Consider the following 11,695-nt stretch of genomic DNA (forward strand, 5'->3'; position numbering starts at 1 on the left):
CTGCTCAAATCCTCATTAAAAGTTCATGGAAACAAAGGAAAAGAGAATTTTAAGAGTGAAAACACACCAAAGAGGCAAGCCCAACCCTCCTCCCTGCCTGTCCAGGGGCCCTGGAGGACTGCAGACGTGTTTCCCTGGGCGGAGGGTTGGGGAGAAGACCCTTTAGTTGGGGGTGGGCTCAGCCCAGGTCCCCACTGCAGTCAGAAGGGCACCACCCTCCATGGGGGCAGAAGGGAGCAGCTGGATGCAGCTTGTTAAGGAGGGTAGGAGCCACGGGCAGGTTCTTGGGGAAGCTGGTGACTCAGGTCCAGAGGGTGCTGTCATGTCGTCTCTGGGGCTGAGACGGGAACAGGGAGGGGCAGGCCCGGGAGAGGCCTCGAGGTGACCCACCGTATCCTCAGAGAATGCAGGAAGCAGCCTGGGGGCCTTGCAGTGCGCACACACACTCACCCCTCGTGAGCGGAAGCTTCACTTCTCAGCCAGGGAGGAAACTGTCCGCTGAGGACTATGCCCCCTGCCCGCCGCCCACACAGACAGCAGCTTTCCAGTGAGAAGGCCGGCTCAGAGGCTCCTTGGCTGGTGAAATATCCATACCATACACTTTACCATCTCAGCCATTTTCAAGTATACAGCTTAGCCGTGCTCAGTACGTTCGCAGTGTTGAGCAACCAGTCTCCAGGACGTCTCTTCTTCTTGCCAAACTGGAACTCTACCCCCCGTTACACAACATCTCCCTGTCCCCTCCCTCAGCCCTTGGTAACCTCTAATCGTCTTTCTGACTGTACGACTTTGACTCCTCTAGGGACACCGTGTCAGTGGACTTGGACCAGAAATCCGGGCTTTGGTGTCTGGCTTACCTCCCTGGGCACGACGTCGTTGGGTTTCATCCGAGTGGTAGCAGGTGTCACGGTTCGGTTCCTCCTTGAGGCTGACTTATCGTCCACCTTATGGACTGCGTTTTGTGCATGCGTTCATCCATCGGGGTTGCGCCCCCTGTTTTGTAGATCACGTTGCTGTGAACACGGGTGTGCAGACATCTCTTGGCTCTCACAGTCTCCCACATTATCATATCTCTGTGAGCTCACAACCCAGAACCGAACCTGAGACCCTCCAGGAGCAAGAAAGCTGCTAGTGCCCAGAAGGACGGCCCACCCCCTCCCGCACCTGGGAGGTTGGGGGGCTTGGTGGGCTGCCCACAATCTGTGGGGGGCACAGCTATGGTCCCCACTTGCTGTGAGAGCAACAACAATTTAGCCAGAGGCCAGGAACTTAATCCACCACTTTCAAAATTAAACACGGTAGCTGTGAATCCGGGCTTCCCTGGTGGCTCAGATAGCAAAGAATCTGCCTGCAATGCAGGAGACCCGGGTTCGATCCCTGGGTCGGGAAGATCCCCTGGAGAAAGGAATAGCAACCCACTCCAGTGTCCTTGCCTAGAGAATCCCGTGGATGGCGGAACCTGGCGGGCTGCAGTCCACGGGGCCACAGAGAGTCAGACAGGAGTGAGCGACTGACTCTTTGACTTTGAGCTGTCATTCCATGGGAACCACACAGGTAACCCAAAGGGAGTGACACCAGCCCCATCGTCCCATCAGCTCTCTCTTAGCCTCCCCCTGCCCATCGGCCAGGGCCTCTCGCCACGCTCCAGAGCTGCAGACTCGTCTGTGTGCCTCCAGCGCCCGCCCTGCTTTGCCTTTCTCCGTTGCCCTCACCCACACCTGCTGTCGCCTGTGGTGCTCATACGGTCAGGCCCCCCGCCCCACCCCCCTGGGACGGAAGCCCCGCCAAGGCAAGGACGACTTTGGCTTGGTCATTGCCCAGCGCATGGTAGGTCCTCAGCAAATGCCTGTGGAAGGCAGGAGCTAGCAGGGCTTGAGCATCCCTGTTTGTGGCTCCCGTGCAGGGCTCCGGGGGCTTTCGCACCGGGCACCGGGCCTCTCCACCCCCCGGAACAGCCAGGCACGGACCCTGGGCAGCAGAGGAGGACTCTGGTTCTGATCATGGAAGCAGAGGCAGGCGAGGTGGTGGGGGCGGGGGAGGGCGTCCTGGGCACTGGGAGCCGCGAAGGCCCTGGCCCCTGAGAAGAGTCAACAATGGCACATCTGGGGATGCACAGGGGAGCAGCAGCCCAGGCGGGGCGGGGTGGGGCTGGGACAGGTGCCCCACCCTGCCCCCGCCCCGCTGAGGAGGACCCCTCTCCCCAGGGCTTCCAGCCGGCCTCCGGGAGCTTTCTGACCCGCCACCAGATGGCAGCACAGACGGCTGCTGCCCGGCTCTGCACCTGGGTCAGGGCTGACAGGAACAGGCTCCCAGACCCCTGCGGGCCCCACCCAGCCCTGTTTTCTGCCTGCCCTCTCCCCAGAGCACCCTGGAGAGCCCCCCCCCAGCCCCGTACCCACAAGGGCCATCCTTCCAGGGGCTTCCGGAGCAGCGTGAAAGCACACCCAAGCCTCCTCCAACATGCTTCCTGCCATCCAGCAAAACCCAGCCTCCCGGAGGCTCCTGGAGGCATCAGTGTCCCGGCCCGGGAGGCTGGGGGGCTGCAAGACCACCGAGCAGCTATCCATTGGACGCTAGGTGGGGGCTCTCGGAGCCTTTGTTTCCTTATCTGGGGCCGCGCTGGGACAGGAGCGCGAGGTCCAGCTTCAGGACTCAGGAGACGACAGAGGAAGTCGGATAGGGCGCAGGGGTGGGGGCAGGGGTCCGCAGCAGGGTGGATGGTTCTGGGCCCAGCTCTCTCCCCCTGGGGCCCTGGAGCCTTTGGGGGTGGGTGGCAGGGAGAGGCTGCACGGGTGTGAGCAGGTGAGCCGCTGGAGATGGGCCCCGCCCGTCCCTGACAGACCAGGCGACCTGGAGGCCCAAGGCCTGTCCAGGCCTGCCCGGGGGGGAAGTGGGGTGGAAGGCCCGCTGGCCAGAGGGCAGAGGAAGCTTTGCAGTGGGCAGGCAGGCAGGGTCAGGAGGGCTCTGGAGCCGGGGTCACTGAGCCTGTCCGGGCGCCGGCCACTTCTGCCCGGGGCCCTCTGGCCCATGCTCGGCCCCTCGCCAGCCTGGGCCTGCTGTCCCACGACAGGGTGGGCTTGGGTTCCCCGCGCCCATCCCTGTCGAGGCAAGAGCTGCGCCCGCTCACCAGCCTGAAGGTGACCAAGAGGCTCGTCTAGCCCTCCCTCGGGCTTCCGGCCGGGGACCCCCTCCCCCGTCACACGGCGGCCCCCAGGAACAGCCCCTCCGTCCCTCTGCCTCTCAGGGCCCAGCCCCCTTTCGGCCTCTGCCCTCATGCTCTTTCAGAACACATTTGCTAACTGATCGCTTTCAGAATCCTTGTATGAAATCCGTGTTCATGAGAGCTGCACGGCACGGAGGTCACGGTGTAAAAAGCTCGGAAATGCCCCCAAAGCCCATTTGAAGGTCATTCCAGCACCTTTTGGTGGCACCTGGTCTCCCTGTCTCAGCCCCTGGAGGTCAGGTTTGGAGATGGGGTTGGGGCTGCTAGCAAGGTCAGGGGTTCCACGGAAGGCAGAGCCCCACAGGCCAACTCAGCTCTTGTAAAGCTGAGCACAGTGCCTGCTGAGGCCGACTCCAGACCCCAGGCACAGAGGGTTCCTGGAGCCATGCTGACGCCAGGGGCGCCCCTGTCCGTCCTACCAGGCCAGCCAGCCCACCAAATTCCCAATGGCTGGTGGGGTCAGTCATGGGTCTGTTCTGGGACAAACTGCCCTGTATTTGGAAGTTCCCGAAGACTTGATGCTTTGGAACTGTGGTTTTGGAGAAGGCTCTTGAGCATTCCTTGGACAGCAAGGAGCTCCAACCAGTCAGTCCTAAAGGAAATCAACCCTGAATGTTCATTGGAATGACTGATGAAGCTGAAACTCCAATACTTCGGCCACCTAATGCAAAGACCCAACTCTTTGGAAAAGACCCTGATCCTGGGCAAGATTGAAGGCAGGAGGAGAAGGGGGCAACAGGGGATAAGATGGTTGGATGGCATTGCCGACTCCATGGACATGAGTTTGAGCAAACTCTGGGAGATGGTGATGGACAGGGAGGCCTGGCGTGCTGCCGTCCATGGGGTCGCAGAGTTGGAGATGATGTGACGCCAACTGAACAGCAGCCGCCTACAGGAGCCCTGGCTTGGACACTTGGCTCTGGGCTCGGGCGTACCCTGTGCTCTGAGCCATCTGGCATTTCTCTTGGGGTCCTCTGGGCCTGACCACCTCACAGACTGTACCCACCTGGCTGGGCCTCCAGGACATCTACCTCAGCCTGAGGGAACCCCCTGGGCCACATCCCCTCGGTCAGGGTGTGCTGGTCGGAGGGCATCCACCTGGAGGCCTGGACCCTCCGGCTCAGGCCCTTTCTCCTAAAATGGGCTTCTAGCCGCCCACCACAAGTGTCCTTCAGCAGTGCCCTCCACCAGCCTTCCCAAATCCACCCCACCCGCCCCCACTGCCTTCAGCTGCCCCTCCCAGGAGCAGGGACAGCCTGCAGGCACCGTCCCCTGGCCTGGAGTTACTCATTAACTCTGCTGCCTCCCCTATCAGACTGGGTCTTCCCCCTCCTCATACCCTGCATGCAGGCATCTTGACCTGGCGACCTGGCGTGGAGCAGACATCAAACCAGACGCCGCCTGAAGAAAGGCTTGGCCCGGGGCTCTCGGTGGCCACACTTCCCGGTGAGAACTGACCTTCAGGGAGCCCTCAGCCGGTGCCCCGGCCCACGTACGCTGGAGGCCACCCTCCCAGGGGTGTAATTATTTCCCCTCTTCACAGATGGAGAAACTCAGGCTCAGAGAGGGGAGGTCATTCATCAAGGTCGTTCCGCGAGCTGGCGGCTGAGCAGGGGGTCTGAGCCCAGGTGTGTCCCTTTGCCCCCTGCCCTTATCTGTGGGGACGATTCCTTCCCCCAGCCTGGGGGCAGGGCCTGGGTCTAGGGAGGAGACCAGAGGCAGGGATGGTCAGGAATTCAAATTGGTAGGGCTGGTGGGGGAGGGCTGGAGTGCCTGGGAGTGGCCGGCAGTGAGGGCTTGGGCAACCGGGCCGCTGCATGCAGGGCTCCAGGGGAGGGGGCAGCGGACGGGCAAGACTCTGCTGAGTCAGAGACGCCCCGGGGCTGGGGGGGGAGGCGTCAGGCAGGTAGTGCGGGCTGGGGCGGGTGGGGCACCCCGGGTGGTGGGCCAAGGGCCAGAACCGGGTGCTGGGGCCCCAGCCCGGGGTCATCGGGATTTAAGGAGAAAAGAGGCCTCCCAGAGGGCAGGGGGCCACTCTTTCCAGAGGAGGGAGTGGTCGGCCCCACAAGGTCAGGCCAGATAAGGGCCACTGGGCCCAGCCTCCCTCGTGACTGTGACCAGAGGCTGCTACCCCAGCCCGGGCCTTCCTGGTGTCCAGCCACGAGGGAGCTGGCCCCTCCCCACCAGGCTGGAAGCCCCCCCACCCCCAGGCCTTTCCCCCCACTCCCCGAAGTAAAGCAAACGGTGAAGCTGGAATTTGGAAGCTCCCAGGGTTCCCCACTCTGTGCAGCCAACCAGACAGAGCCCCCCACCGACCCTGCCCCCCAGCTTGGATTCAGGAGGGGGTCTGCCTTCTCTCCCCCTGCCCCGCTTCTGTGTACCTCTCCCCACTCCTCATCGAGAGACTCCTGCCTGCGCACCCAAGCCGACTGCGTAGAGACCGCTCGCAGCCCCGTTTCACAGGCGGGGAAACCAAGGCTGATGGAGGTCAGCTCAAGGGCAGCCGCTGGTCAGTGGCCCGGCCAGGGTCTGGATCCTGCTCCAGTTGCCTCTCCGTGGGCTTCTCCAGAAACAGGCCTGCCAGCCGTCCCCTCTTAGAGCCGGGACTGGGCTCCACCTTCATCCGTCCGCTCACCCGGGCCAGGCGCCTGGGCCGCAGTCTCCCGCAGACAGACCTCACACAGAGCCTGCCAGCCTGACGGTGGAGGCTACCAGGAGCCTGGGGAGCAAGGTGCGGGGTGACCAGGAGTGCAAGGCGCAGGCCTGCAGGAGTTTGCGAGCAAGTAGGGGGCCAGCAGGGCTTTCCAAGAAAGGGAGGCTTCACTGAGGTTTTTGGCTTTACTTCCTGGTTCATTCCCTTTCTTTTTTTTTTTTTTGGCTGTGCTGTGCCACGTGCGGTGCGGGATGTCAGTAGTTGCCCAAGCAGGGAATGAACCCGCACCCCCTGCACTGGAAGTGCAGAGTCTTAACCACTGGACCACCGAGGAATTCCCTGTTTTTCTAAATAAAGAAATAACAGAAACAAGACACAGCCATGATGTTAACAATCCAACCACACAGGAGCGCCTTGAGTCAAACGTGAAGCCTCGCTCCCCACCCCTCCCCCATACCCTCCACTCCCATGGGTCTCCTGCCCAGGCTTTCTTTAGGAATTTACAACCATATATAGGAACGGAAGCAGGCTTTCCTGGTGGCTCAGCGGTGAAGAATCCGCCTGCCAAGCAGGAGATGCCAGTTCGATCCCTGGGTTAGGAAGATCCCCTGGAGAAGGAAACGGCAACCCACTCCAGTGTTCTTGCCTGGAGAATTCCATGGACAGAGGATCCTGGAGGGCTCCAAGTCCATGGGGTCACAAAAGAGTCAGACACGACTTAGCAACTAAACAATAGGAATGGAAACACATTTATAATTTCTAAAACCCCTAAAGATGATGACATGGTCCACGTTGTTCTGGATCTTGCTTCTCCCACTTGGCGGGTGGTCTCCACCGACTTAACAGTATAAACCTTCCAACCTTCTGACTTATCTAGGGATGGTGGCATCATCTTTGGCTGGGCTCCAGGGCTGTCTTGCTTCCTCTGGGTTACCGGTGGACCAGGCTCCCCCGCACGCCTCCCGCACATATTTTTTCAAGACCCCAGGCGCTGGCCCAGGCTGACAATGTTGCCCGCCTCCCAGCTCTCATCACACACCCCCGTGAGCCTCTGCGTCTGACACCTACCCTGCCAGCCTCCTCCTCTGGGTGCCCTGCAAAGCTTTCTTTCCCATCAGGAGTTTGTATGCTGTGCTCCCCTGCCTGCCTCACCCTGCCTCCCACCCAGAGTCTGGCGTTTGGGTTGCACCTATCTGTTCATTCACAAGCGCCTCAGATTGTTTCTGATCACAGTCCTGGGCAGGGTGCAGGTGTCAATGTTGAGTTGAATGACACTCGGGGGTTGTGGCCTTTCTGGGTGTTCAGGGTGCCTGGCTCTGCCTGGGGCTGCGGGACTGCAAAGTGAGGGGAGGGGGCTGGGGAGGGGGAGACCCTGTCCCCAGGCAGGGCTTTGACTGGACGGAAGGTGTGTGGGGACAGCCTTTCTTCAGATGTTTCGAGAGGCTGCCTGTCAGAGTTGGGGCTGTGCTCCGCTGTGGAACCTGGGGAGGGTGACCTCAACGTTTCTGAGCCTTATGTGTAAAGTGGGGCAGCAACACATGCCTCTCCTATGATGTCAAGGAGCAGCAAGCCCAAGCGTGTGACATGCTTTGCCGGTCCCTAGAGTCTTGGCCGCCAGTACCAGCCACTCGAATTCAGGTGGAATTGCTGCCCTTCCAAGGGCAATTCAGCTTCCTTGCTGGACGACCCAGACACGGAGTTTCTGCAGAGCCGCTCTGTCCGCTGCGCGTACCACCTGCCACGCCGCCCCTTGTGACGGGAATGAATGAGGCCCTCGTGGCTTGGGAGAAGCAACAGATGGGGTGCCTTGCTGCAGAGGGAAGGGGGTTGGAGAGACTCATTCACCGCTTTGACTTTTCATCGCGCGCCTGTTTGAGGTCGGGCATGAGCTGGGTTCTGGGTCTACCAGAACAAACAAGACAGTCTTCCTGCCCTTAAGGCACCCGTCCAGCAGCCACGCTGGGTCGGCGCAGGCAGCCTGGGATTGTGGTGGGGACCCTTCCTAAAGGGGGTGATGTCTGAGCTGGTTATGAGCTCTCCAGGCAGAGGTGGGGGGGGTAGGAAGAAGGGTGGCCCAGGTGGAAGGAGCCCGGGGTGCCCCTGCCCGGGGGTGGGAGGAGAAGTCGCCGCACGTACAAGAAATGGAGTTTTCTGCTGTGGCTTGGGGCAGGGTGGGGGGATGGGGCATGGGGGGATGGGAGGGAGGTGAGACGTGGTATTGTATGGCACATACTTACACTAAAATATTATTAGTTGTTTATCTGAGATGCAAGTTTTAATTGGGCATCTGTATTTTTTAAATCTTGCTGTCATGTGAAGAAGCAGCGATTTACCCTTTGGGGATATTTTGTGTTTTATTTTTTCCTTTTTAATATCAGAAGAGATGCTGGTAGAAGTAGCAGATGGTGGGGGAGGCAGGGATAACCCAGACACTTGGAAGTAACGTATACACGCTATTGTACAGAACAGAGATGAACACCAAGGACTGACTGTGCAGCACAGGGAGCCACACTCAGGTTTTTGTAATTACCTGTGCGGGAAAAGAATTTGAAAAAGAACTATATATGTGTTTGTGTGTATATGGTGGTGGTTTAGTTGCTAAGTTGTGTCTGACTCTTCGTGACCCCATGAACTGTAGCCCCCGCCAGGCTCCTCTGTCCATGGAATTTTCCAGACAAGCATACAGGAGTGGGTTGCCATTTCCTTCTCCAGTGGATCTTCCGACACAGTGATCAAACCCAGGTCTGCTGCTTGACAGGCAGCTTCTTTAACATTGAGCCCCCTGGAAAGCCCTGTGTGTGTGTCTATAACTGAATCATGGTACTGTACACCTGGAATGAACAGCGTTGCAAATCCACAATAGTTCAGTTGCTTAAAGAAGTAGCCGATCAGCTCTCCTTATTGCTGAGCCACCCTCCATGACGCAGCAATCACAGTTCCTTTGCCCACAACTTGCCGGAGCCTGACTCTGCTCTACCTGCCCAGCCTCCTGTTCCTGGATCCTCCCGGGATACCCCCCAGGCAGGTGCCATGACTATTCCCAAGTGACTGATGGGAAAGTTGACCGGAGAGGTTAGGTTCTGTACAGACACACACAATCCAGAGAGCTGAGACAAGAAAAATATATCTGGCTCCCACTGGCTTCCCATCCCGCTGCTGCTGCTGCTGCTGCTGCTGCTGTTGCTAAGTCACTTCAGTCATGTCCAACTCTGTGTGACCCCATAGACGGAAGCCCACCAGGCTCCCCCATCCCTGGGATTCTCCAGGCAAGAACACTGGAGTGGGTTGCCATTTCCTTCTCCAATGTGTGAAAGTGAAAAGTGAAAGTGAAGTCACTCAGTCGTGTCCGACCCACAGCGACCCCACAGACTGCAGCCTACCAGGCTCCTCCATCCATGGGATTTTCTAGGCAAGAGTACTGGAGTGGCTTGCCATTGCCTTCTCCATCCCATCCCGCTACTGTGAGCTTTTTCTAGTTCTGCGATCCTTTCCACACAAATGTAGCTTTACAAGGTTGCTGTCAGTGAAAACAACATTTTGAAATCTGCTGTTTTCACTGTACATCAATACTTTCCACCGGGTTTTTAAGTAGCTATGTAATAATACTGCGGGAGAATAATCACACTTGGATTTTATAAAGTGCTGGGCAGGAGATGGGCTTGGCGGTGGACCCCAGAGTTGGGGAATAGCATGGGAGACTGCCCAGCAACTAGGAGGGGCGTGGTGAGAGCCTTGCTCGTGGTGATTAGAAATCTTTCCCTCACCCCAGATTTATTTTCCTCCCGACTTGAAAAGGAATAGGTACTAAGTATGGAAAATCTGGAATGTTTTGGAAAGTTAAAGAAGCAGGAAAAATTAAATCTCACCTGCAGGATCTGAATCACTACCCTGTTTTAGGCAAGTAAATTCGGTAGGAACTACTCAAACTAAAAACACACGCGTATCCCTTACTCACAGGTTTTGCTTCTAGAAAACTATTCCACACATGTAAAGGCAGGAATATGTAAGATATATATCTAAGGACTTAAAAAAAATTCTTTTTTAAAATTCCAAACTGTAAATAACCTGCATAGCCATGCTTAAGAGAAGTGTTTATGGAAACTTCATATACTGCAGTGTTCTCAGCTATCAGAGAATGAACCTGGGCACGCTAGAAAGATGTCTGAGATGAGTCTTAGGGGGCAAGGGGCAAACGTAGGTTTTACAGTGACTTAACCGCTTATATAGCATATTGTTTCATAGTTTCAAAAAAGTGAGGTCTTTTTTCGTGACACATGAAGAGATGCATGGTGACATCAGAGAAGGAAGCACAGATGCACAGCTGACAACGTTACTTCAGAGCACAGATGGGAGGATGAGAATCGGTAACTTAAAACACAGTAGAGCTAGAATTGTTCCAAATAGAAATATTATTTTTATAATAAAACAACATTAAAATTTATCTGTGTTTAAAAAAAATATATCCAAAACCCTAGGAAGAACCTCTGTAAACATTTTGATGTATTTTCTTCATTTGCTTTTCCATGGATCAATACTTTGCATGCAACACATAGATATGATTTTGTAGTTTGCTTTTGTCTTTATTTTTTGCTTCGTATCCCTTGCACGCATCTAGATTGTAAAATGTATTATTGTAAAATATATTAATATTTATTACTATATTAATTTTCAAACATTAATTTTCAAATGCAAATTAAATGAGTGACCAGGGAGTGCCTATAAGTCTCAGGTGTGCTCCCTGGCACCAAGGTTCCAAATCCAGTCTGGATAAAGACTACAGTCAAGCATGCAGTCTACAAACGCCATTAATTTCCTTAGCACAAAATTCCAGAAAAAGAATTACTGTCAAAGTAATGATCATTTTAAAACATTTTTATTTTTGTCTTCCACTGGCAAATTCATGTTCAGGAATGTTGGGGCAATTTATATGCTTCCAGTAGTACAGGAGAATGATTACCCACCAGACCTCTGACTATGTGTGAACGTTATCATTTGAAACTGATTTCTGATTTGTTAAAAAAGCAAACAAACAAAAGTTTTAATTTGCATGTCTTTGGTTTAGTAGGGCGTTGACAGCTTTTCAGTAGTTTCTTCAATAAGTGCCCCCGAGAGCTTATTCCTGGGCTGTCTTAGATTCGCCGCTGACGTTCCATACTTCCTTTTTCATCACGTTCTTACTGTTGCTGGAACCTGTCTGTTTCTGGGTTAGGGTGCTCTGAATTGAGTGCATTAGCTTCATTCACTATTTGCTTTCATATGTTAGGGCAAGTCCACCCTCGTTCCTATTTTCGTTCCCAAGGCGGGAAATGATAGCTGGGGCTGTTTACTCTTCCATGTCAAGTTAGAATTTTGTTAAGTCTGATAACCGTCCAACTAGGGTTTCATTAAACGTGCAAGTTTATTTGGAAGAACGCGCTTCTAGTCTTGCCGGCAAACTTGGGTCCCTCCCAGACTTCAGGTGCGATGTCCTATATTCACCTGGTGTCCAAAGTAAGGAGAGGTCCAGCAAGTGACCCCCTAAAGCACGTCGCAGTCCCCGGCCCGCTCCAGCCCCTCCGAACAGCCTGGGTCCCGCCTGCCAACCTGTGCGCGTCGCTTGACCCCAGGGGCCCGCGAGGGGCTGCAGCCACCGGAAGGGGCCGGCTGGGCTCGGCGAGGGGGACCCCGTGCCCTCGGGGCAGGTAGGGCCGGCGGGCCGCAGGGGCTTCCTTCGGCAGATCAAGGCCGTCTGCGGACCACGCTAGCCGCCCGCGGTGAGGGCACGGACCTGGGGGTGCCAGGGGTCAGGGTCAGGCTCAAGGCGGCGGGGGGGTCGGCTC

Source organism: Moschus berezovskii, chromosome 19 (genome assembly GCF_049115385.1).
Source record: "Moschus berezovskii isolate FMDL1 chromosome 19, NW_MosBer_1.0, whole genome shotgun sequence".
Lineage (NCBI taxonomy): Eukaryota > Metazoa > Chordata > Mammalia > Artiodactyla > Moschidae > Moschus > Moschus berezovskii.